The 27700-nt window shown below is 36.3% G+C and overlaps 1 pseudogene; it reads right to left on the bottom strand.

Annotated features, from left to right (window-relative positions):
- LOC129872409 (B3 domain-containing protein REM20-like) overlaps positions 1-27700 on the bottom strand; it is a 52726-nt pseudogene that overhangs the window by 624 nt on the left and 24402 nt on the right.

Raw genomic sequence — 27700 nt, 5'->3', positions numbered from 1 at the left:
AAAGAAACTAGACTTTTGACACATATCAGAGGTTTTAGAAAATGATATTTAACTTCATTATTTTCTCTGTTATTCCAAAAACTAACAAAAAGTTTCATTAAAAGGCTCGCTTTGTCGATTGAACCTTTTCAAAAATCCTTTAAAACTTATAGTCTTAAATATACCATGACATTTCTATGAATACAAGATCATGTCAAAATATTCAAAGATGTCATTCTTGCAGTAACATACTAACAAGAGAGGAATTAAATTAGATATAAAATGAAATAAACTAGTACATTTATAGATCTATAATTAGTGTTTACCTTTTGAACGTGGCGTATGTTTGTTAAATATGCCAACCCTTTCATTCTCTTCCTCCTCCTCTTCATCACCATTATCATCTTCTTTCTCTTCCAAATATCTGCATTTTGAACATAGTGCCTTTTCAGTCTCTTCTCCCTCTCTCCCCTCCTCTTGTTCTTCTTCCTCTTCCAGATGGATGCAATTTGAAGGTGGCACATTTTCTGTCTCTTCATATTCCTCGTCTCGATCATCTTCTTCTTATACCACGTTATCCTCATCACTATCATTAGAAGATGAACTTTTTGTGCTATCTCTGGCCCACATCTTCTCCTTTAACTCCATACTCTTTTGATGATCAACATTCATTTCTTCCTCTTCCTCCTTCATAGCAAATTTTAAACCTCCAGCTCCTTTCTTTACACATCCAATTCTTCCAAGTAGTTTAAAGTCAAAAATTCTAGTTCCATCATAGTCAAAAATAATGAAGTCTCCAAACTCTATGATGTTGTCTTCAATGAATTTATCCCATCCATGTTCAAAATAAATATGTTTTCCTGATTTTGTTATTATTATAGGCCACATATTTCCAAACCTATCCCTAAGGGAAACATTCCTAGGTAGCATTCCATTCTTGTAATCTATATAACCTTTGGGAAGTTTCTGTGAAAGAAAAAAAAGTTCGACTATTGAAAAAATAAATGTAGAGCAACACGAATTTCTTTAAATAAGTTTGACAATATCATAAATGCAGCCAGTTTCATATAAAAAAATATTTCAAATAAACTCAAAGTTTGAGATTTTTAAGGTTGGAGTTCAAGAATGTAACTATTTCAAAAACTACAAAATGAAATTTGAGGCATTTTCATAGTTTTACTGCAAAATTAGTTCCATCAACACTCATAATATGGTTAGTTTGAAATGATATATGCAATTTCTAACATCGACTGACTAAATTATACATAGTACTGGTATAAAATTTACTTGCATCACAAAAGACATCTTTCCACTTTTTACTTTCTCTCCCCTTATTCAAAGCACAAATTTTCAAAAAGAATAAATTGAAAATGTTTCAAGAAAAAGAATCAACAACAATCATAGATTAAATACATGAATATAAGAACATAAAAAGAGGATGAAAGGGAAAGTACATTTAAAAAGTATAAAAATACCACAAGGTATATCCAAGTTTTGTAGATCTAAATCTTAACAAGGCCTTCTCCTCCCCATATATATATGCTTCCACATCTCCAAAAAGAAAAAAAAATCAATAATCAAAGTCCCATCAAAGACCATGATAAGGGGTAGTATACTCACAAGTAGTTTTGCACTGATTTCTAGGATGAAAACTATGAAGAAGCCCTTTTCCATGTTCTCTTTAGTTTTAAACTTTAGAAGGATATCATAATTGACGGCAAAACCTTTTTACCCTATAAGATTATTTATATTAAAGGAAAAAAATATAAAAGAGAAAAAGATTACAAAAAATTGAACATTCTTATATATTGACCATTTGTGTTTTTTCTCTTGTCATGTAGTCTTTTCCAATTGAAAAAAATAGTTCTTTATTACGTAAGGATAGGCAGAGGGGAAATGAGGTAAGATATTATGAGGTGGAGAATTGAATCCATAACTATCGCGCCCGAAACATGCCTCAGTAGTTTGGTCTCTGGCGTGGCGTGCCACTAAAAGGTGTGCAGGGTTTTTCAAGCCAATTTCCAGAACCCAGAAAACATTGGCCTTCGCGCTGTAAGGGCACGACGCACCACTATCGCGCCAAGAATGTACCTCTGTAGTTTGGTCCTTGGCGCGGCGCGCCACTACGAGGTGTGCAGGTTTAGGCGTAATCAGCCTGGCGCTGCAACGGCGCGACGCGCCACTATCGTGCCAGGTGCATTTTTAGCCTATTTTCAGAACTTTTGAGGAAGGATAATTTGGGAACTTACCCAAATTATATATGTATCACCCTAGTCCATTTTGAGCTCATATTTTCAGCCCCCTCTCTCTCTCTAAAAAGCCCTAGGAGTTTTTCTCTCTCTCTCTTCTTCTTCTTCTCCATTTCCAACAAGAAGAGTTCCAACAGCTTCAAGATTTGAGTCCTCCATTGAAGACCCAACATCAAGGTTTTCTTCAAATTCTTTAAATAAGGTATGTAAGACTAACCTAAAATATAGATTGAGTTCTTTCATATGCCCATAGATGTGTTGGTTAGGAGTTGTGAAAGAGTTGCACCTTCTAAAAAGGTTTTCTTGAAAGTTTTTCCTAAACTATGGAATGTTTTTAGATACAAATGGTTGATTGGTGATTTTAATGACTTGAGTTACTAAATAGTTATTTTTCATATTATTAACTAAAAATGTATCCTTGTATATAGTTTTATAGATGTTGATGCTATTCTTGTGTTGAGTTTTGTTGAGAGTATGGGTTCATATTTCATTCACATGAACCCAAGATGAGATTTCTTGTCATAAATGTTTTGAGGTTGAGATGTATAGTTGTGTGTATATATGTATTGATTGGAATGAAAAGAATGAATTGGTTAGTTAAGAATGTCTCTTTGCTTCTATAAAATGAACATAGGACAAAAATAAGGATTTTGGAGTAGATGTTTGATGATACTTGACAATGATGTGATAATAATGTTTGATGATGATGTAAATGATAATAGATGATGATGATGTTTTGATGACGATGTGAGTGATGACATGAATGATGCTTATTTAATATGTGTAGAATGATTGATGAAGAGGTATATTGATGAGGATGTTATGTGATAGAGCAGATTGGAGTCTAATGTGATTATGTGATATGTGATTTGCATAATCTGAGTTGATTGGAGTCTTATGAGTATTTTTAAAATAAAGGATCTTTTGAGAAGGAGTTTTAAATAAATGATTTGTGAGCATTTTTGCATAAACTATTTATACACTATTTTTGAGTTTAAGGAATGATTATGTTCATCTATGATTTAAAAAGAGTTTAAGCATGAGTTGAGTTTGAGGAGTCTTTTAATTATTTTGAATACGAGTATTTTGATTATAAATGAGTTGAGCATTTTTACTTGTCAATATGTCTTATTGATCTCTTTAACCATGTAATTATGTTGCATAAGTCAATTTTCTTGAATGTGTTATTCCACTTGAGTTGTTGGTCTAAAAGCCATAGAGTTGTGATGAGTCTTGAGGAGATGTCATAAATGCTTATCTAAATGAGGCTTGATTGAGTTGATTTGAGGATGGAATTGACGAGTGGACAATGTCCTAAATGAGACTTGCCATTATCACTTAATTGAGTTGAAATGAGAACAGAGTTGATAAGGTGGTAATGTTCCACATGAAACTAGTTGTGAGGGTTGTTTGAGATGATTAAAGGGAGTTTTATAAGCATGGAGTCATGGGAGGAGTATCTCTTACCGAAGCAGGTGAGAGTATAGTCCTTACTCGAACCCCAGAAACTATGCCGCCAATGTAGGTAGGGATAGAACCGTTAAAGTCGGATGCTTCCCGAGGGATGGAACCGCTAAAGTCAGATGCTTCCCGTGGGATCAAACCGTTAATGTCGGATGTTTCCTATTTTTATTATCCTGAAATAATAGGACTTAACTAATCGATGGAATCCATGATTAGGGAGGCGTTCATGCCCTAGCAAGGTATGGACGGACGTGGCAACAATGTCTGATTGTTGTACTATCACCAGATCATAGGTGATGGTTGTCGGATAAGAGAAACTCCCATTTGGGTCTTGATAGTGCTCTGAGTCAGTTGAGTTGAGTGGTTTATGAGTTGGTCCTGTCTAAACTATTTCTTGTTAGACTTAGGACATTCGAGTGAGTTGCTATATGCTTATGAGTTAGTCCTGTCTAAACTATTTCTTGTTAGACTTAGGACACTTGAGTAAGTTATTACATATTTATTGAGTTGAGTTCTTTGAGTTGAATTGTAAAATGTTGCATAATTTAATTTGCATATTTATTGAGTTGAGTCCTTTGAACTGATTGTTGAGTTGAATGTTGAGTTGATTGTATATGGTCGGATTGGATTAGATGAATTGTGATTGGATTGAATAGAATGGTATGTGACTAGATTGGATTTGATTATTGAGTTGATTGTTGAGTTGAGTGTATAAAATCGGATTGTACATGATTGAAAGGGATCAAATTGTAAATGATTTGATTGAACTGTATTATACATAATTGGATTGGATTGTATGGTATATGATCGGTCTCTGTCTAAACTGTATTCTTACTTTAGATTTACGACGCCTTATTTGAGTCTATCTTATCTTTCTGATTTGAGATATGTGGATCGATGTTATTCTCCCTTGAGGTATGTTTCATTCTGCCCATATTACATACTCGTACATTCCACGTACTGACATCCATTTGGACCTAAATCGTTTCATGATGCAGAGATAGGTTTAAGAGATCGTCAATAGGAGCATCATTAGGGATCTATTTGCACTCAGCGTATTGGTGAGTCTTTCCCTACATTCGGAGGACACTGTCTGTGTATTCTTGCATCGAGTTAGTCCTTTTCATTTTGATTTGAGGTAGCCATGAACATGTCATTAGCACCAATTAGAGAGTAGTGATAGAGTCTTCATAGACTAGATAGTGATGGGTCGATTAAGTATTTCTATCTTTGAGTTATTCTTGTCAAACTATTTTTAATGACAAATATTTTAGTTGATCTGTTGGCCTATGACCTTTATTCTTTGAGTTTGATGGGTGATTTGAGTTGCCCACTAAATTATTCTTTATGTGGTTCGCTTGGGATCCAAAAATGGTTTCTGAGTGCCGGTTATGTCTAGGGTACCCTCCCGGGGCATGACAAACATAGTATCAGAGCACAGAGTTCAAGTGTCCTTGGGAGTCTATGAAGCCGTGTCTAGTAGAGTCTTGCTTATGGGTGTGTTGTGCACCACACTTATAATCAGGAGGCTATAGGACATTAAAAATTGTTTCCCTTCTTTCATATTCTAGATTCGTGCGATAGAGTTTAACTCTATGAATGTTCTCTTCCAATTCATACATTGCTCAAATCGATTTGACTACCCCTCATACTCAAGGTGGTTGAAATGGTAGATATGAGATTCTTGTTGATGAGTTAAGATGAAGTCTTGAGGAAGGGAAAATACGGCATAAGGTTTGAGAGGAGCCGATTACTGTGCTTAACTCTATTGATCTGGAAGGATGTACTCGCATTCGTATGGATCGTGCGTTGAGTCAGAGCGAGATATATCCTAGAATCTTATCCCTATATCTTGGTTCGAATGTTACCTTTGAGGGGGAAGTTGCGTATCTGAGTGACAAGTCTTACCATTCAAGGGAATGTGGTTTGAGGTATAGTAAGCTAGGGTTGGTAAAATGATTGTAGAGGTAGGAAGAGGGAGTTAGAGGAGTAGAACTGAAGTAGTAAGAATGGTGGTTGATTGAGGCCTACAACTAGAGTGGAGTCTCTATAGGGTGAGTAATGAGGTGTAATAAATGATTGTGATAGTTCTAGTTTTAAGATTTTATTTAGTAAGCTTGACATGACATATGCGAGAGATTAAGATATTAACTTGCGAGGAGAGTGTGTTATGAATGGAGGGGTTATGTGACCCTTAGATATAAATAGTGAATTGAGTCTAAGTCATATCGTAAAAAGAGGCTTAAGAGGTGTATATGAAACAGTATAGATTTGAATGAGGTTCTAAATTTGTGAGTCGCTTTGAGTGACTAGTTAGTGTCCTTTAGTTCATACCTTTAAGCTAAGGGGGAGATGATGAGGTAATGAGCCAAAGTAAGTCTTGAGCTTCCGATAGTGATGAGTTATCCAAGATGATAGTAGACGGAGTTGAACGAGAGTATATGAGGGAGGGTGAGTGCTTCCTGATTATGATAGTTGTGTTGTAATTGTCTAGTTGAGGATAAATGTATGGAGGAGGAGTGAGATAAGACCTTGTGATGAGCAATAGATAGGTAAGAGTATGTTATTGTGTCTCCGGGAAAGAGCTCATATGATGATGAGGGTATAAGTGTTAAAGTAAGCTCGAGAACTCTTAGATATGAGTGAGGTAGTTAGAGTGATAAGCTTGAGTGTATGGTTGTCACTGTGAGAGTGATGGTAGTAGGCTAATGATTGCATCTGGGGGAACGATTGGAGGTACGTAAAGGGTGTTATGAGTCTTGGAAAGGAGGGGAAGTTTGGACACCGATATATTGACCTCATGAAATGGTCAAGAGGATTGGGAATGTTGCTCGTGAATTGGAATTCGATGGTTGAGGATGTAGATGTTTGAATGATTCAGTTGATGGAGTTTCAATGTTCTATTCGTGCGAAATGATGAGAAGTATGAAGGTGATGTCCTTATTCCTGAGTTGAAATGATTTATCTATTCTTGAGTTTGAATAGCCAATTATCTAAATTGCTCGATTGGTTGATTCGATTGAGTTTCAATTTTTATTTGTGCCTCGAGTCCACCATTGGTTTACTCATCATTCGAGGACGAATGATCCCAAGGGGGAGATAATGTGACACCCCGGAAATATTTTCGCAAAGACTCGAATATTTCTTCACGTGTGGGTAGACTCGGACCGGAGGACTTGTAATTCTACACATGTGTTAGGATTAATTCCTAAGTATTTAAAGTGTGTTAGATTTGTTTAGGGGTTATAAGGGATCTCTAACACCAATACGAGTCCAAAGAACTCCAATTGATTAAGTTTTCAAATGAGTTAGTATAAGGGTCAACTTAAAATGCCCATATCTTCTAGGATATAAAGAACTGGGTATCCCACGACCTACCAAATTAAAGGTCTTTGAGTCTTCTTTCCAACGCCACCAAGATTTCAATTTTCGGAGTTCGGAGTCAAAAGATATAACGATCCTAAGATGAACTAGCACAGTAGAGATTTTCAGGCCTGGGTTGCAATTGCTGGAAAATTGGGCTTGGCACCGCAGTGGTTCAATGCGCCACTATCGCGCCAAAAACATGCCTCAATAGTTTGGTCTCTGGCGTTGTACGCCACTAAAAGGTGTGCAGGGTTTTTCAAGCTAATCTCCAGAACCCAGAAAACATTGGCCTTGGCGCTGTAAGGGCGCGACGTGCCACTATCGCGCCAAGAATGTGCCTTAGTAGTTTGGTCCTTGGCGCGGCGCGCCACTACGAGGTGTGCAGGTTTAGGCGTAATCAGCCTGGCGCTGCAACGGCGCGACGCGCCACTATCGTGCCAGGTGCATTTTTAGCCTATTTTCAGAACTTTTGAGGAGGGGTAATTTGGGAACATACCCAAATTATATATGTATCACCCTAGTCCATTTTGAGCTCATATTTTCAACCCCCTGTCTCTCTCTAAAAAGCCCTAGGAGTTTTTCTCTCTCTCTTCTTCTTCTTCTCCATTTCCAACAAGAAGAGTTCCAAAAGCTTCAAGATTTGAGTCCTCCATTGAAGACCCAACATCAAGGTTTTCTTCAAAGTCTTCAATCAAGGTATGTAAGGGTAACCTGAAATATGGATTGAGTTCTTCCATATGCCCATAGATGTGTTGGTTAGGAGTTGTGAAAGAGTTGCACCTTCTAAAAAGGTTTTCTTGAAAGTTTTCCCTAAACTATGGAATGTTTTTAGATACAAATGGTTGATTGGTGATTTTAATGACTTGAGTTACTAAATAGTTATTTTTCATATTATTAACTACAAATGTATCATTGTATATAGTTTTATAGATGTTGATGCTATTCTTGAGTTGAGTTTTGTTGAGAGTATGGGTTCATGTTTCATTCACATGAACCCAAGATGAGATTTCTTGTCATAAATGTTTTGAAGTTGAAATGGATAGTTGTGTGTATATATGTATTGATTGAAATAAAAAGAATGAATTAGTTAGTTAAGAATGTCCCTTTGCTTCTATAAAATGAACATAGGACAAAAATAAGGATTTTGGAGTAGATGTTTGATGATACTTGACAATGATGTGATAATAATGTTTGATGATGATGTAAATAATATTAGATGATGATGATGTGATGATAATGTTTTTATGACGATGTGAGTGGTGACGTGAATGATGCTTATTTAATATGTGTAGAATGATTGATGAAGAGGTATATTGATGAGGATGTTATGTGATGGAGCGGATTGGAGTCTAATATGATTATGTGATTTGTGATTTGCATAATCTGATTTGATTGGAGTCTTATGAGTATTTTGAAAATAAAGAATCTTTTGAGAAGGAGTTTTAAATAAATGATTTGTGAGCATTTTTGCATAAACTATTTATACACTATTTTTGAGTTTAAGAAATGATTATTTTCATCTATGATTTAAAAAGAGTTTAAGCATGAGTTGAGTTTGAGGAGTCTTTTAATTATTTTGAACATGAGTATTTTGATTATAAATGAGTTGAGCGTTTTTACTTTTCAATATGTCTTATTGATCTCTTTAACCATGTAATTATGTTGCATAAGTCAATTTTCTTGAATGTGTTATTCCACTTGAGTTGTTGGTCTAAAAGCCATAGAGTTGTGATGAGTCTTGAGGAGATGTCATAAATGCTTATCTAAATGAGGCTTGATTGAGTTGATTTGAGGATGGAATTGACGAGTGGACAAGGTCCTAAATGAGACTTGCCATTATCACTTAATTGAGTTGAAATGAGAACAGAGTTGATAAGGTGGTAATGTTCCACATGAAACTAGTTGTGAGGGCTTGTTTGAGATGATTAAAGGGAGTTTTATGAGCATGGAGTCATGGGAGGAGTATCTCTCACCGAAGCGGGTGAGAGTATAGTCCTTACTCGAACCCCAGAAACTATGCCGCCAATGTAGGTAGGGATAGAACCGTTAAAGTCGGATGCTTCCCGAGGGATGGAACCGCTAAAGTCAGATGCTTCCCGTGGGATCAAACCATTAATGTCGGATGTTTCCTATTTTTATTATCCTGAAATAATAGGACTTAACTAATCGATGGAATCCATGATTAGGGAGGCGTTCATGCCCTAGCAAGGTATGGACGGACGTGGCAACAATGTCTGATTGTTGTACTATCACCAGATCATAGGTGATGGTTGTCGGATAAGAGAAACTCCCATTTAGGTCTTGATAGTGCTCCGAGTCAGTTGAGTTGAGTGGTTTACGAGTTGGTCCTGTCTAAACTATTTCTTGTCAGACTTAGGACACTTGAGTGAGTTGTTACATATTTATTGAGTTGAGTTCTTTGAGTTGAATTGTAAAACGTTGCATAATTTAATTTGCATATTTACTGAGTTGAGTCCTTTGAGTTGATTGTTTAGTTGAATGTTGAGTTGATTGTATATGGTCGGATTGGATTAGATGAATTGTGATTGGATTGAATAGAATGGTATGTGACTAGATTGTATTTGAATATTGAGTTGATTGTTGAGTTGAGTGTATATAATCGGATTGTACATGATTGAAAGGGATCGAATTGTAAATTATTTGATTGAACTGTATTATACATAATTAGATTAGATTGTATGGTATATGATTGGTCTTTGTCTAAACTGTATCCTTTCATTACATTTACGATGCCTTATTTGAGTCTCTCTTATCTTTCTGATTTGAGATATGTGGACCGATATTATTCTCCCTTGAGGTATGTTTCATTCTGCCATATTACATACTCGTACATTCCACGTACTGACGTCCATTTGGACCTGCATCAGTTCATGATGCAGAGACAGGTTTAAGAGACCATCAATAGGAGCATCATTGGAGATCTATTTGCACTCAGCGTATTAGTGAGTCCTCCCCTACATTCGGAGGACACCGTCTGTGTATTCTTGCATCGAGTTAGCCCTTTCATTTTGATTTGAGGTAGCCATGAACATGTCATTGGCACCAATTAGAGAGTAGTGATAGAGGCTTCATATACTAGATAGTGATGGGTCAATTGAGTACTTCTATCTTTGAGTTATTCTTGTTAAACTATTTTTAATGACAAATATTTTAGTTGATGTGTTGGCCCATGGTCTTTATTCTTCGAGTTGGATGAGTGATTTGAGTTGCCCGCTAAATTATTCTTTATTTTTAAACTTTCCTCTGAATGAATGAATGAACGGATGTGTGATTAGGCTATGTGGTTCACTTGAGAGCCAGAAATGGTTTCTGAGTGCCGGTTACGTCTAGGGTACCCTCCCGGGGCATGACAAACATGGTATCAGAGCACAGAGTTCAAGTGTCCTAGGGAGTCTATGAAGCCGTGTCTAGTAGAGTCTTGCTTATAGGTGTGTTGTGCACCACACTTATAATCAGGAGGCTATAGGACATTAAAAATTGTTTCCCTTCTTTCATATTCTAGATTCGTGCGATAGAGTTTAACTCTATGAATGTTCTTTTCCAATTCATACATTGCTCAAATCGATTTGACTACCCCTCATACTCAAGGTGGTTGAAACGGTAGATATGAGATTCTTGTTGATGAGTTAAGATAAAGTCTTGAGGAAGGGAAACGATAGCACAAGGCTTGAGAGGAGCCGATTATTGTGCTTAACTCTATTGATCTGGAAGGATGTACTCGCATTCGTATGGATCGTGCGTTGAGTCAGAGCGAGATATATCCTAGAATCTTATCCCTATATCTTGGTTCGAATGTTACCTTTAAGGGGGAAGTTGCGTATCTGAGTGACAAGTCTTACCATTCAAGGGAATTTGGTTTGAGGTATAGTAAGCTAGGGTTGGTAAAATGATTGTTGAGGTAGGAAGAGGGAGTTAGAGGAATAGAACTGAAGTACTAAGAATGGTGGTTGATTGAGGCCTACAACCAGAGTGGAGTCTCTATAGGGTGAGTAATGAGGTGTAATAAATGATTGTGATAGTTCTAGTTTTAAGATTTTATTTAGTAGGCTTGACATGACATATGCAAGAGATTAAGATATTAACTTGCGAGGAGAGTGTGTTATGAATAGAGGGGTTATGTGACCCTTAGATGTAAATAGTGAATTGAGTCTAAGTCATATGGTAAAAAGAAGCTTAAGAGGTGTATATGAAACAGTATAGATTTGAATGAGGTTCTAAATTTGTGAGTCGCTTTGAGTGACTAGTTAGTGTCCTTTAGTTGATACCTTTAAGCTAAGGGGGAGATGATGAGGTAATGAGCCAAAGTAAGTCTTGAGCTTCCTATAGTGATGAGTTATCCAAGATGATAGTAGACGGAGTTGAGCGAGAGTATATGAGGGAGGGTGAGTGCTTCCCGATTATGATAGTTGTGTTGTAATTGTCTAGTTGAGGATAAATGTATGGAGGAGGAGTGAGATGAGACCTTGTGATGAGAAATAGATAGGTAAGAGTATGTAATTATGTTTCCGGGAAATAGCTCATATGATGATGAGGGTATAAGTGTTAAAGTAAGATCGAGAACTCTTAGATATGAGTGAGGTAGTTAGAGTGATAAGCTTGAGTGTATGGTCGTCACTGTGAGAGTGATGGTAGTAGGATAATGATTGCATCTGGGGGAAAGATTGGAGGTACGTGAAGGGTGTTATGTGGCTTGGAAAGGAGGGGAAGTTTGGACACCGATATATTAACCTCATGAAATGGTCAAGAGGATTGGGAATGTCACTCGTGAATTGGAATTCGACGGTTGAGGATGTAGATGTTTGAATTATTCAGTTGATGGAGTTTCGATGTTCTATTCGTGCCAAATGATGAGAATGATGAAGGTGATGTCCTTATTCCTGAGTTGAAATGATTTGTCTATTCTTGAGTTTGAATAGCCAATTATCTAAATTGCACGATTGGTTGATTCGATTGAGTTTCGATTTTTATTCATGCCTCAAGGCCACTATTGGTTTACTCATCATTCGAGGACGAATGATCCCAAGGGGGAGATAATGTGACACCCCAAAAAATATTTCGCAAAGACTCGAACATTTCTTTACGTGTGGGTAGACTCGGACCGGAGGACTTGTAATTCTACACAAGAGTTAGGATTAATTCCTAAGTATTTGAAGTGTGTTACATGTGTTTAGGGGTTATAAGGGATCTCTAACACCAAGTCGAGTTCAAAGAACTCCAATCGATTAAGTTTTCGAATGAGTTAGTATACAGGTCAACTTAAAACGCCCATATCTCCTAGGATATAAAGAATTGGTGTCCCACAACCTACCAAATTAAAGGTCTTTGAGTCTTCTTTCCAACGCCACCAAGACGTCAATTTTCGGAGTTCAGAGTCGAAAGATATGACGATCTTAAGATGAACTAGCACAGTAGAGATTTTCAGGCCTGGGTTGCAATTGCTGGAAAACTGAGCTTGGTGCCGCAGTGGCGCGATGCGCCACTATCGCGCCAAAAACATGCCTCAATAGTTTGGTCTCTGGCGCGACGCGCCACTAAAAGGTGTGCAAGGTTTTTCAAGCCAATTTCCAGAACCAAAAAAACATTGGCCTTGGCGCTGTAAGGGCACGACGCGCCACTATCGCACCAAGAATGTGCCTTAGTAGTTTGGTCCTTGGCGCGGCGCGCTACTACGAATTGTGCAGGTTTTAGGCGTAATCAGCCTGGCGCTGCAAGGGCGCGATGCGCCACTATCGCGCCAGGTGCATTTTTAGCCTATTTTCAGAACTTTTAAAGAGGGGTAATTTGGGAACTTACCCAAATTATATATGTATCATCCTAGTCCATTTTGAGCTCATGTTTTCAGCCCCCTCTCTCTCTCTAAAAAGCCCTAGGAGTTTTTCTCTCTATCTCTCTTCTTCTTCTTCTCCATTTCCAATAAGAAGAGTTCCCAGAGCTTTAAGATTTGAGTCCTCCATTGAAGACCCAACATCAAGGTTTTATTCAAAGTCTTCAAACAAGGTATGTAAGTCTAACCTAAAATATGGATTGAGTTCTTCCATATGCCCATAGATGTGTTGGTTAGGAGTTGTGAAAGAGTTGCACCTTCTATAAAGGTTTTCTTGAAAGTTTTCCCTAAACTATGGAATGTTTTTAGATACAAATGGTTGATTGATGATTTTAATGACTTGAGTTACTAAATAGTTATTTTTCATATTATTAACTACAAATGTATCATTGTATATAGTTTTATAGATGTTGATGCTATTCTTGAGTTGAGTTTTGTTGAGAGTATGGGTTCATATTTCATTCACCTGAACCCAAGATGAGATTTCTTTTCATAAATGTTTTGAGGTTGAGATGGATAGTTGTGTGTATATATGTATTGATTGGAATGAAAAGAATGAATTGGTTAGTTAAGAATGTCCCTTTGCTTCTATAAAATGAACATATGACAAAAATAAGGATTTTGGAGTAGATGTTTGATGATACTTGACAATGATGTGATGATAATATTTGATGATGATGTAAATAATAATAGATGATAATGATGTGATGATGATGTTTTGATGACGATGTGAGTGATGACGTGAATGATGCTTATTTAATATGTGTAGAATGATTGATGAAGAGGTATATTGATGAGGATGTTATGTGATGGAGCGGATTGGAGTCTAATGTGATTATGTCATATTTTATTTACATAATCTGAGTTGATTGGAGTCTTATGAGTATTTTTAAAATAAAGGATCTTTTGAGAAGGAGTTTTAAATAAATGATTTGTGAGCATTTTTGCATAAACTATTTATACACTATTTTTAATTATTTTGAACATGAGTATTTTGATTATAAATGAGTTGAGCATTTTTACTTGTCAATATGTCTTATTGATATCTTTAACCATGTGATTATGTTGTACAAGTCAATTTTCTTGAATGTGTTATTTCACTTGAGTTGTTGGGCTAAAAGCCATAGATTTGTGATGAGTCTTGAGGAGATGTCATAAATGCTTATCTAAATGAGGCTTGATTGAGTTGATTTGAGGATGGAATTAACGAGTGGACAAGGTTCTAAATGAGACTTGCCATTATGACTTAATTGAGTGGAAATGAGAATAGAGTTGATGAGGTGGTAATGTTCCACATGAAACTAGCCGTGAGGGCTTGTTTGAGATGATTGGAGGGAGTCTTATGAGCATGGATTCATGGGAGGAGTATCGATCACTGAAGCGGGTGAGATGTATAATCCATACTCTAACCCTAGAAACTACGCCGCCAACGTTTGTAGGGATGGAACCATTAAGGTTGGATGCTTCTCGAGGGATGGAACCGTTAAAGTCGGATGCTTCCCGTGGGATCGAACCATTAAAGTCAGATGTTTCCCATTTTTATTGTCCTTAAATAATAGGACTTGACTAATCGATGGTATCCATGATTAGGGAGGCGTTCATGCCCTGGCAAGGTATGGACGGACGTGGCAACAACGTCTGATTGTTGTACTATCACCGCCTTATAGGTGATGGTTTTCGGATAAGAGAAACTCCCCTTTAGGTCTTGATAGTGCTCCGAGTTAGTTGAGTTGAGTGGTTTACGAGTTGGTCTTGTCTAAACTATTTCTTGTTAGACTTAGGGCATTTGAGTGAGTTGCTATATGCTTATGAGTTAGTCCTGTCTAAACTATTTCTTATTAGACTTAGGACACTTGAGTGAGTTGTTACATATTTATTGAGTTGAGTTCTTTGAGTTGAATTGTAAAACGTTGCATAATTTAATTTGCATATTTACTAAGTTGAGTCCTTTAAGTTGATTGTTTAGTTGAATGTTGAGTTGATTGTATATGGTCGGATTGGATTAGATGAATTGTGATTGGATTGAATAGAATGGTATCTGACTAGATTGAATTTAATTATTGAGTTGATTGTTGAGTTGAGTGTATATAATCGGATTTTACATGATTGAAAGGGATCGAATTGTAAATGATTTGATTGAACTGTATTATACATAATTGGATTGGATTGTATGGTATATGATTGGTCTCTGTCTAAACTGTATCCTTACTTTAGATTTACGATGCCTTATTTGAGTCTCTCTTATCTTTCTGATTTGAGATATGTGGACCGATGTTATTCTCCCTTGAGGTATGTTTCATTCTGCCATATTACATACTCGTACATTCCACGTACTGACGTACATTTGGACCTACATCGTTTCATGATGCAGAGATAGGTTTAAGAGATCGTCAATAGGAGTATCATTGGGGATCTATTTGCACTCAGCGTATTGGTGAGTCCTCCCCTACATTCGGAGGACACCGTCTGTGTATTCTTGCATCGAGTTAGCCCTTTTCATTTTGATTTGATGTAGACATGAACATGTCATTGGCACCAATTAGAGAGTAGTGATAGAGGCTTCATAGACTAGATAGTGATGGGTCAATTAAGTACTTCTATCTTTGAGTTATTCTTGTCAAACTATTTTTAATGACAAATATTTTAGTTGATATGTTGGCCCATGGCCTTTATTCTTCGAGTTGGATGGGTGATTTGAGTTGCCCACTAAATTATTCTTTATTTTTAAACTTTCCTCTGAATGAATGAATGAACGGATGTGTGATCAAGCTATGTGGTTCGCTTGGGAGCCAAAAATGGTTTTTGAGTGCCGGTTACGTCTAGGGTACCCTCCCGGGGCGTGACACTTGGATTATTGAAAAAGAGCTTTTTCAAAAATTAAATCTAATGCCACATGTCATCATCTTATTGGTTTTCCTGCTATATATTTGCGTTTGAGATATACACATATTTGTTTTTCAACTGATTGTCTTGTAGGTATGATTTCCTATAAATAATAAATCTCATTGATAATGATAATGAACCTGATGTGCATATCTTAGATAGATTCACATTCCTCCATTCTAAAGAGTTTATACTGTCTGTTTAGATTATCAAAATTTTTTTTTTTCCTTTTTGTGCCCTCATGAGCTTTTTGCAAGGTATACCATAAATATTTTGCATTAAAGCATGCTGAGATTTGATTGTACTCATCAAGACCTATACCACAAATTAGGATTTTTTTGGCCTTCACATTGTTCCATATGGTAGATTATTGGTAGCATACCATTCCAATCTTTCCTTTGATACTTAAGTTTTTTCTTCTTCTTCTATTTTCACTGGAATAGTTGGTCCATCTAGTATGACATTCCAGAGGTACTAAATCTTCACCAATAAAGTTGTTATCATATAAATTTAGCATATCATTATCAAAACTTCTCTCTTCTTTTCTTTCTCTAAAAATTTGACCGTTACATAGCCTTTGGCAGATTTCGGTGAGCTCATGTTCCTCACAGTGGACCTCTCGATCCTCGGTAACCCCTCCTCCGATGGCATAGCAACCTTCTACATCCCTAAATCCAAAACTCCCTACTCTCTCTGCTTACTTCCCACACCTGCCAGCTCCTATATCTCCTAAATCTAGGTACCTATGCCAATCATGGAAGGAGGCGAAATGCTCAAAGACCTAAAGTTCGGCTAGCACCAAGAACTCATGATTTTCTAAATGGAAAACTAGTAGTTTCATTTTCTAAAGATGAAAATTAATTGCTTACTCAGACTTGTCAGTGGACCATAATTTGTAAATTCTCTCACATACGCCCTCCTATGGACATCATTAGTAGAGAATTTACGAAAATTATCCAGGGCAAAGGCACCATCGAAATTGGGGCTTTGGATATGTATCATTTGTTTCTCGATTTCGATAACTTAGAAGATCATCTGAATGTGTTGTTAAGGAATTTTATCCAGCTAGGAGGTTTGAACATAATGAAAATCATGAAATGGTCGACTAAGTTTAAACGAGATGCGGATAATACTTTGGCCCCTGTTTGGATCAATTTGTCGACTTAAAGTGGCACCTCTATGAATGGATTACTATCTGTAGAATTGCCGCTCTGATAGGAACTCCCCTGCTTCTTGAATAAGCTACTCTCTTTAAAACTAGGCCTACTATGACTAAGGTGAGAGTTGAAATTGATCTGTCGAAACCTCTTGTATATGAAGTTCTTCTGGAAATTACAAATGAGGTAGGTATTACTGAGGTGATCAATCAAACAGTTGAATACGAAACTATTCCAACCTTTTGCTCACATTGCAAGATGCAAGGTCATCAAGATGAGAAATGCAGGAAGTTGTACCGGGAGTTCAGAGACAAGGAAGGGGGAATATATATGAGAGAAAAAAGAAAAGAGAAGCAACACAACATAAGAGAATCCATGTTAGACAACAAAGTTGCAATGGAAACTCCCTCTCGCGATATAAACACATCGAAAAGTAAAGAAGACTAGTGGAAAACAGTGGTTAAGAAGAAAGGTAAAAACTCTTTTAAATCCACAACTGATGAGGGAACGTCCAAGGCTCTTCAGCAAAAGGACAATGGTACCAACAAATATAAGAAACAAAATCAATTCTTTAATATTAGAAATATAGAGAAGAATACTAACGAACCGATGTTGCAAGTTGAGGGAGTTAACCTGCATACTACGAAAAATAATGTAGATTACGTGAAGCATACTTTGGTGCAGAAAAGAAGCATTATTTTGAGATCCCATGATTAAAGTTGTAAGAAAGAGGTATCTAGAAAGGAACTAAAAGTTACGAAACTTCAAAGTATAAAAGGTAGCATGTGAAATATGAAGGAAAACAAGCATATCGTCTAACCTGGGATTACAATACAAACTCAAATCATGAACTCTCTTATGGTCAATGTCCAGGATGATGACATGAAAAAAAGTTTCAATATGAGGAAAACATTTACTTCAACTGTTTTGATTTGTGTAGATGTAACACTTGGCACGAAGGAGATTGGTGTAGAGGAAGGTATGCTTGAGTCCTCACCACGTACTTCTCAATTTGGGCTGAATTGTAAGCTGGAGGAATACATAACTGGCAGAAAATCTAAAGAAAAAGAGATAAAACTTCCTAATTCTATCAATGCTACCATTATTAATCACATCGGTGAGACATTGTTAATAGACAGGAAGGAGCATGAAGACACTGCCTACAAAGATTGTAAAGACTTCGTTATGAGTAGTGGTGTTGATGAATCACAGCTCTCCATCTCGAATGATGAAAAAATCAGAAGAGACAAATCTCCCCTTACATGTGTCAAGGTTGATAACGCTCTGCAGAAGCAACACAACATAACTTACTTCAACAATCTCTTACCTAGAGGTGACAATGTCTATAAAAATTATAATGAGGTCCTCCATCCCTATATGGAATCATCTCTCATATCTCAAAAGTCCCTTTTTCCCAATTGTGTCAATGATTAATGCTCTCTCGTGGAATATTAGGGGTATAGGTTCCCAGGGCTCTATACAAAGGCTTAAACTCTCAAAAATAAACACAAGTTTCCTTGCATGTTCCTTCAAGAACCCATGGTGAATCAAAAAAAAATTGATAAGTTCAGAAGAAGATTGGGTTATACTTATTGTTTCCATAGCTCTTCCAATAAAATATGGATTTTTGGTCTATTGGATACCAACTTGACATCATTGAAGACAAAGAGTAACATGTACTTATCAAAAAAGAAAGAGTTTAGTGGTTAGATGAAGGTGATACAAACTCCACCTTCTTTCACAGTGTCATTAAATATAAGACTAAGTGGATCTCAATACATAAAATTAAGGACCAAGATGGCAACTGAGTGGAAGGTTCTACTAAGTTGCTACAGCTGCGGTCAAATTCTTCTCCATCCATTTCAAAGATGAAGATATTAAGGAGAGTAACGGTACTCTTAATGTAATAGATATGGTAGTAACTCGTGAGGATAACATAACTCTCACTACCTTTCCAACTATCCAGGAAATTAAAGATATAGTGTTCTCCATTGATTCTGATAGTGCCCCGAGACCTGATGGACTATGTGGGAAGTTCTACCATTAGCCTGGCCTATTATTGCCTCTGATGTCCATGCTGCAATAAATTCCTTCTTTCAAGGTGCTATCCTTCCAAAAGTCTTTTCTTATACTTGTATTGTTATGACCCCTAAGATTAATTTTCCTTAAGATTTCTCAGACATTAGACCTATCAGCCTGTATAATACTTTAAGATCCTGACCAAACTGATTAATACTAGGTTGTTTAGGATTCTCCCTAGAATCATAGTCAAAATCAGAGTTTCTTTGTTAAAGAGCTATTGCTGAGAATATTCTTCTACCACATGAAATTGTTAATAATATCAGCAATTCCAATGTAGGGGGTAATATAGTGACTAAACTTGATATGTCCAAAGCTTAATATTGAGTCTCTTGGCCTTTCTTGTGCTTTCTTTTAACACATCTTGGCTTTGCTGAATCTTGGATTGATCTCATCTACAGGTACATTTCTAACAGTTTGTATACTATTCTTGTAAATTAGAGCAGACATGGTTTCACTACTAAAAAGAGACAGAACAAAAAGCGGTGGACAGCGTCGCAAATAAAATGTGACGGATAAAACGACGTTGTCCGTCGTTTCTATTTATTATTATTTTTTACTAGGAGTGACGGATAGTGATGCCTAGTCCATCGCTTTTTTGACGGTTTTTCCACTAAAAATAAATATTATTTTAATATAAATATTTTATATATTTTATTAAAAAAATAATTATTTATAAATTAAATATTACGACTCCGTCCATCGCAAGCATTTATTTTTTATTTATTAATTTTTTTAACATAGAGATGGATAGGGTCGCTAACTTCGTCGCTATTGGTCAAAAAATTTAAAATAGCGACGGACGGGGTCGCTTTTTCCGTCTCTTTTTGTTCAAAAGGGAGTTTAAATATTTTTTAAAAAGCGATTGACTTGGAGACCTATCCGTCGCTTTTATGAAAATATATCTGAAACAGAAAGTTGCTTTTATGTTTCCCCCCTCTCTAAATTCTCTCTTCTCTCTCCCATCTCTCTACAAATCCACCACTTTCCGTCGCCGCCCCGCTACCACTTCCATACCCCCACCCCCGTCACTGTCCCCCGCCTCCACCGCTGCGCCCCCACATCCGCCGCTACTGGTTTAGAAGTATTATTCATCTTAGAGGTTAGGGATTAAATCTTATAAAAAAGGTCATTTTTTTTATTGTCATTTGTTAGTTAGTTAATTAGTTGATTACATTTAGTTTGTTGTATTTCATTTGTATATTGGATTGTGAAATTAGTGAATGTAGTTTTTTTTTTTTTTTTTTTTTTAATGGGAACAGACCCTACACGAGGCTCCCACCTCTCGTGCACAGTCAGGGGTTGAGCAACACCCCCAAGCCTTAACATAAATAACAAAAGTAAAAATATAAGGAGGGGGACATAAAACCTTACCTCCGATCCTATGTTGGTTCATAAGTCGGCTAACCTACTAAGGTCGCCTAACTCATCCCCGAAACAAAAAAAGGGCTAACTATAACTAGAAAGCAGTAAACCTATGAGAGGACTCCTCCCGGTACAAATCGACTAATAAAGCATAAATGAGGGAGACTCTCCCCTTCCATGAGAAAACAAGAAAGTAGCCTACACTAGTCCTATTCAAATATGCTACGACTCAGGCATAGCTACATTGAGGAAGAACAAGTATATGAACCTTCTATCTCGCATGGGTTGGGAAAATTCTTTTCATCTTTGCTCTTTTTAGACATGTCGTACCAAGTAGGTCCAAGGAAATTTGCAGCAACAACAATCGCAGCTAAGGGGGATGAAATGATAGGAAGTAAATGTAGCCATAGCAGCCAGCTTGCTTGGGAAGAGTTCCAAGGCTGCAGCCCTGGCTTAAATGTTTGACTGAAGGTGCCTTGCACTTTGGAAGGGTCCATTGTTGCTGTTTGATATGCCTACACATCAGCAAGTAAACAAGCAAAGAGTTCCAGGTGGATGTTGTATAATCAGCATTGTGTTTGTTGGAGCTCCGTCTTCTTGTCTTCTCATCAATGAAAAAAGTCAAGGAGTTCCAAAGGACTTGTATGGAAGGGGGCTGCTGCAGGTGTTGAATGAATGCAACAGGTATGCATGGAGAGTTGATGGGAATATGTGAGGCCCTTGCAAATGTGGTTGTTATGTCCCTTTGTCTGTGACTTTGTTTACCTGCACAAACAAGCAAACAAAGAACCAAACAAGTGTGATAGTTGTGGGGGTTGTTGCAAACCTGTAGACAGTTTCTTGTTGCCTCCATAGGAGTCTTGGAGTACCTGCACAGATAAACAAAACCAACAAACCACACTGCTGTAACTATTAACTTGTATTTGTTCCTTGTCTGTTGCAGGTTGGTGGAGTTGTTGCTGGGGTGTGTTGATAATAGATAATGTGGATGGCAAGCTGAGTGTGCTGCTCCATAGAAGCCCCAGGTTACTGCAGCCCCTATAGCATTTCCAGAGAGGGTCTGCCATCTGGATGAATGGAAGGAGTGCATCCGGAATGTACGGATTGCTGAAGGGAATAGATGAGGCCCCTGCATGTGGGTCTGTTGTCTTCCTTTGTTTGAGGCTTTGTAGACCTGCACAAGAAGTATCAAAGGACCCAAACAAGTATGGAAGCTGTTGCAGACCTGTATGCAGCTCCTTGTTGCTTCCAAAGACAAAAAGCAAAGAGCTGCAAGATTCTTGTGATGCTGAATTGTTGCTGCAGGTATTTCATAAGAGAAATTGGCCTGGAAGGATGGCTGATGTGTTGATGAATTCCTAACAGGGTAGGCTGCTGTCTCCATATTATTGCCTTTTATTTGCCAAGGTGCCCCTGCTGCTATTGTGTCTACATATAGACCATCAATAGAATACAAACATGCTGCAACTCACCCTGTACATCTTACCCTGCTGAAGCTTAGGTACAGATGTTGCAGGGAGGGTGTTGGCCTGAATGAGAGGCTGACTATTTGGTGAAGTCCTAGCATGCCAGGTTGTTGCTTCTCTTTTTTTGAGGTATCTTGAACCTGTAGAGACAAGTGACAAGGAGATAAACAAGGAGGATAGATGCACAGGTTGCTGCTGCAGGTTCTTTTGTAGCTCCAAGTTACTTCCATAGTAAAGGAGGTTAAGATGCATGTTGTTGCAAGTTACTTCCAAGAGGGGACCCTTAGTTGTGATCAGGATCAGCTCCTTAGGGTACCTGCACCCACCAACAGAAACAGAAAAACACACATACAAACAATTCTGCAAGTTATAGTAACTACTACTAATGACTTGTAGGTGTTCCCTGAGTGTTGCAAGTTGGTGGATCTGTTGCTGGAGGGTGTTGTTGTTGAGAAAGGTAAGAGGCAAGCTGAATTTGCAGTACAAAGGATTCCCTAGGCAGGATCCTGTGTTACTGCAACCCTTAGCATAAATCCAAAGAGGGCTTGCATCAATAGGATTAGGCAAACTTCCAGTTGTAACATGATGCATCCTGTTCCTGCTGCACCATGGGACATATAAGGGTGTGCCTCCAAGGGAAGGATGAGGAGGTGCAAGTTTGTAATTACCTGCACATACAACAAAGATAGGAAAAGAAAGAAGAAAAAACCTATTCCTTACCTCAAGAGGCAAGTTGTTATGTCTATGAAAGCAATAAGAAGAGGAGGTTATCCCCTTTACAATGGTCCAAATTATAGGATCTTCAAAGTAGCTATAACTATACATAGAAATATCCAATTTGAAGCCAAATTAGAAATGTAATAAGGAAGAGGTCAAGGGGGTTTCTTGATCCTTTTTAGCCTTTTTCTTCTGAAGTTTGCCATGCCCAGTAATTCTAACTCCATGTGGGCTCTAGCTTCCTTGGGGAGATCATGCTTGTTGAAATAGAGTTCAGGGGCAGTGCACTTATGACTGTGCTTGGAAAGAATATCAGTTGTAGAGTTGGCTTCCCTGAAAATATCGTGACAGCTGAACTCTTGGAAATGGAGGATGATGGTATTGAGTTTGTCCAGCATCTCTTTGATGGACCATGGAGGCTTTGCTTCATGTTGCAGCCATTTGAGAAGTAGCTGGGAATCAACCTCTAGAATAACCTGCTTATAACCAAGATGGAGGCACCAAGAGAGACCAAAGATAGCAGCTTTGATCTCTGCTTGATTGTTAGTTCCAGTCCCTAAAGGGATTGCATAAACAAACATGAGTTCACTAGATGCATTCCTAAGGATTCCTCCTCCTCCAATGTTCCTAGGGTTGTTGAGGGCACTGCCATCAGTTTGATTTTAGTTATAGTTTTGATTTTAGGGCTTAAGTTAGATTTGGGTTGTTGAATTAGATTGTAAATATTTTAGTAATTTGTGATGTTAGTTACTTAATTATTTTATGCCATTTAGTTTGTTGTAGTTTATTTGTATATTGGATTGTAAAATTAGTGAATCTAGTTATAGTTTTGATTTTAAGCTTTAAGTTAGATTTGAGATTTTTGTATTAGATTGTAAATTGGATAGTAATTTATGATTTTGTAGTTACTTAATTAGTTTATTTCATGTAGTTTGTTTGTATATTGGATTGTATCTTAGGAAGTTTTGAAGTTTGAAACTTAGAGAAAAATATTGGAACTTAATTAGAGGCTTGAGTTTTAGGACTTTAGAACTTATAATTAGAATAATTTAGATAATTAAAATTTAGGATACTTAAATTTAGAAGTTGAACTTAATAAGAACTTTCAAGTTGGATTTTTTGTTTAACTTTAGAAATCTTGTTGAAGTTAAGCTTCATTTTGAACTAATTAAGCTAATGTTGAACTTTAGAATATATTAGATACTTGAATATAGGAAATTTTGCAGTTTGAAACTTAGAAGAATATTGGAAATTGGATACTTGAATTATAGGACTTTAATTTAGAACTTATAATTAGAATAACTTAGATACTAATTTTGAACTTTAGGTTTGTATAATTTTTGAAATCTTTAGACTTTAGAATTAATTAAGCTAAGTAGAGTTAGATATTTAAAGTCATGAAGTTAAACTTTAAGACTTTTGAAGTTCAACTTAGAATTTTTTTAGGTTTGTCTAAATTTTGAACTCTTTAGACTTTATAGATAATTTGAATAACTTAGATACTTGAATTTTAGGATATTTTAATTTAGAACTTCAACTTGAATATCATTAGGTTTGAAACTTAATTTTTACTTAAATTAATTATAATTTTAATTAATTAGAATATGAACTTAGTTATCACTTGAATTAATTAGAATATGAACTTAATTATAAGTTGAATTAATTAGAAATTGAAATTAATTATAACTTGAATTAATTAGAACATGAAATTAATGATAACTTTAATTAATTAGAATATGAACTTAATTATAACTTGAATTAATTTGAACTTGAACTTAATTATAACTTGAATTAATTATAACTTGAATTAATTATTATATGAATCAATTAATTATAACTTGAATTAATGACAGTTGTAGTCTCGATGAATTGTAGTCTTTATGAACTAATTAAGCTTGAATATATATAATTTTGTATATGGATCATCGTTTGTGGATGTATAACATGCATTATGAAGTTGGTGGTGGTTTGAAACCTGAATTTATTGACGGTGTAAGAAGTTTTATCGACCATGCAATGACACTTGATATTTTTAAGAGAAATGGATTGTTAGGTGTCCTGTCATGAATGTAGGTGCTTGAAATTTTTTAATTCAGATATAGTTATGGTTCATTTGTATGGTAATGGATTTAAGCCTAGATATTTTGTATGGGTTGATCATGGAGAAATAGATGGATTGAATAATATATTTTATAATCTGCTGTCTGTGGATGAATATAATATGCTTGCACCACATGGTCAAATTAGGGTTGAACATGATAGGATTCTAGATAATAGAGTTCAACATGATAGAGTTCATGAAATGGTCAATGATATTTTCGGGGTTCAAAGTGGGATGGAATCTGAACAATATTTTCATGAAACTCCTAATGAGGAAGCAAGACGCTTCTATCAATAATTAGAAGAGGCTAGTCGTCCACTATATGAAGGGAGTCCACATTCTTCTTTTTCAGTTGTAGTTAGGTTAATGAATATTAAATCAGATTGGAGTGTTCCTCATGTGGATATAGACTCAATGGTTGATCTTTTGGGAGAACTAGTTAATCTTGAGTTTAACATACCTAAGAACTTCTATCAGGAAAAGAGATTGGTTTGCAAGTTAGGATTGTCGTATGATAGAATTCATTGTTGTGTTAATGGTTGCATGTTGTTCTACAAGACTGATAGTGAATTAGAAAATTGTAGGTTTTGTGGACAAGCTCCTTATAAGAGGAATCCTACTGGAAAGATGGTCCCAATTAAGATGATGCATTATTTACCTCTTATTCCTAGATTAAAGAGGTTGTATGCATCGATGAGGTCTGCCCCACATTTGAGATGGCATCGTGAATATAGAAGGACATCGGGTGTCTTGTCTCATCCATCTGACAGAGAAGCACGGAAATATTTTGATAACATGTATTCTGATTTTCCTTGTGAACCAAGAAATGTAATATTGGGGTTTTATGTAGTTAGCTTCACACCATTTTCTAATGCCGCCTCACCTTATTCTTGCTGGCCTGTATTTCTTACCCCATATAACCTTCCTTCTGAAATGTGCATGACAAGTCCATATATCTTTCTAAGCCATGTTATTCCAGGTCCTCATAATCCTAAAAGCTTGATTGATGTCTATCTATAGCCATTGATAGATGAGCTTAAAGAATTGTGGTTTGAAGGCATAGTGACTTATGATATATCAACTAAGCAGAATTTTGTTATGCGAGGTGCTTTAATGTGCACTATTAATGATTTTCCTGCATACGGGATGTTGTCTGGTTGGATGACTGCAGGAAATCTTGCTTGTCCTCATTGCATGGAAAATAATAAGGCATTCACCTTAAAACATGGATGAAAAAATTCATGGTTTGATTGTCATCGTCAGTTCTTGCCAATGAACCATGAGTTTAGAAAGATGAAACATGCATTCAAAAACACAGGGTCGAAAATGAACCTCCACCTCCATCACTGACAGGACATCAAATTTAGGAGAGAGTTTCTCAATTGCCTAAAGTTACAGAAACTCCACCATCTAGACTTCCTGGATATGGTGTTGAACATAATTGGAACAAACAGAGCATATTCTAGGAGTTGCCGTATTGGAAGGATAATCTCCTACGATATAATGTTGATGTGATGCACATTGAGAAAAATTATTTTGATAATTTATTTAACACAGTGATGGATGTTAAGGGAAATACAAAAGACAACACAAGAGCTAGGATGGACTTAAAGGAATATTGTAGTAAAAAAGAATTGTGGTTGCAAGAACTACAAAATGGTAAAATTGCCATACCTAAAGCTAGTTATTCATTCACATTGGATGAGAAATGTTACATATGTTAGTGGGTTAAAAATTTGAGAATTCCAGGGTATGCTTCAAATTTGGGTTAGAGGGAAGATCTGAATGAAGAAAAGTTGATAAGTATGAAAAGCCATGATTGTCATGTATTCATGGAAACTTTGATTCCTATCACTTTTATCCATCTACTTGACAGGATATGGAAGCCAATCACAGAGGTAAGTCTTTTATTTAGAGATTTATGTTCTGGAAAGTTGTTGGAAAGTACTTTAGACAGGATAGAGGAAAATATTTTTGTAGTTACTACAAAGCTGGAGAATATTTTTCCATGTGGTATTTTTGATGTGATGGAGCATCTTCCGATTCATCTTGTAAAAGAAGCCCGCCTTGGAGGTCCTGTTCAAACAAGGTAGATGTATCTATTTGAGAGGTAATGTTTTTCTTATATAAGTAGTTAAGTTATTTTTTTTTTATATATATATACTATAATTATTAGTTAACATATAATGATATATACATTCAGAAAAATTGGAAAATGCAAACAAACAATTAAACAGAGAGGAAAGATCGAAGGATCAATTGTTCAAGCTCATATTATGAGAAAAACTGGTGACTTTTATTCCTATTACTTTGGGGATGAAGTTCCATGTAGGAGAAATAGCCCTAATCGCAATGATGAAGGTGACAGTGATTCGATGTTTCAACCGATTTTAATTTTTAATCAAAGTGGTCGAGGATCTAAATGGCGCGAAAGACGAGGCTTCACTACTATGGAAAGACAATCAGTTGTGACCCATATTTTGCTTAATTATCCAGAAATTCAGTCATATCTTAAGTAAGTGTTAAATTATATTATCAAATCACATAGTAATAAGTGATTACTAACTATCAAAATTGTACATATCAATATCAGCTCGTTCGTAAGCACATGGAGCAATGAAGTCATATATACGAGGTTTTTCAAATGGCTAAATGATTATGTAAGTGTGAAAGCTTATATTGAATCAATAGGTATAATGTTTTCATTTTATAGTAAATTGTATTATTTTGAAATCAATTTGTAGGTTTATGATAAATACTCAAATGTTGAACATTCGCCATTTGTGAGAGAGATCGCACTTGGGCCTGAATCTCATATTCATACAATGAATAAATATTGTGTGAATGGTTTTAAGTTTCAAACTGAAGAAGTTTCTATGCACAAGAAAACCAATAATAGTGGTGTGTGCGTTCAAGGTGATGTCGACGGTAATGTCCAAGCTGTAGAATATTATGGTGTCATTCAAGAGATTATGGTAATAAGATATCCAGGTTGGCTTAAAAAATAGTATTGTTTTGGTTTAAGTGGT

Source organism: Solanum dulcamara, chromosome 2, assembly GCF_947179165.1.
Source record: "Solanum dulcamara chromosome 2, daSolDulc1.2, whole genome shotgun sequence".
In the NCBI taxonomy this organism is placed as follows: Eukaryota; Viridiplantae; Streptophyta; class Magnoliopsida; order Solanales; family Solanaceae; genus Solanum; species Solanum dulcamara.
The sequence above is the reverse complement of the archived record's forward strand: the minus strand, read 5'-3'. Positions and strand labels throughout refer to the sequence as shown.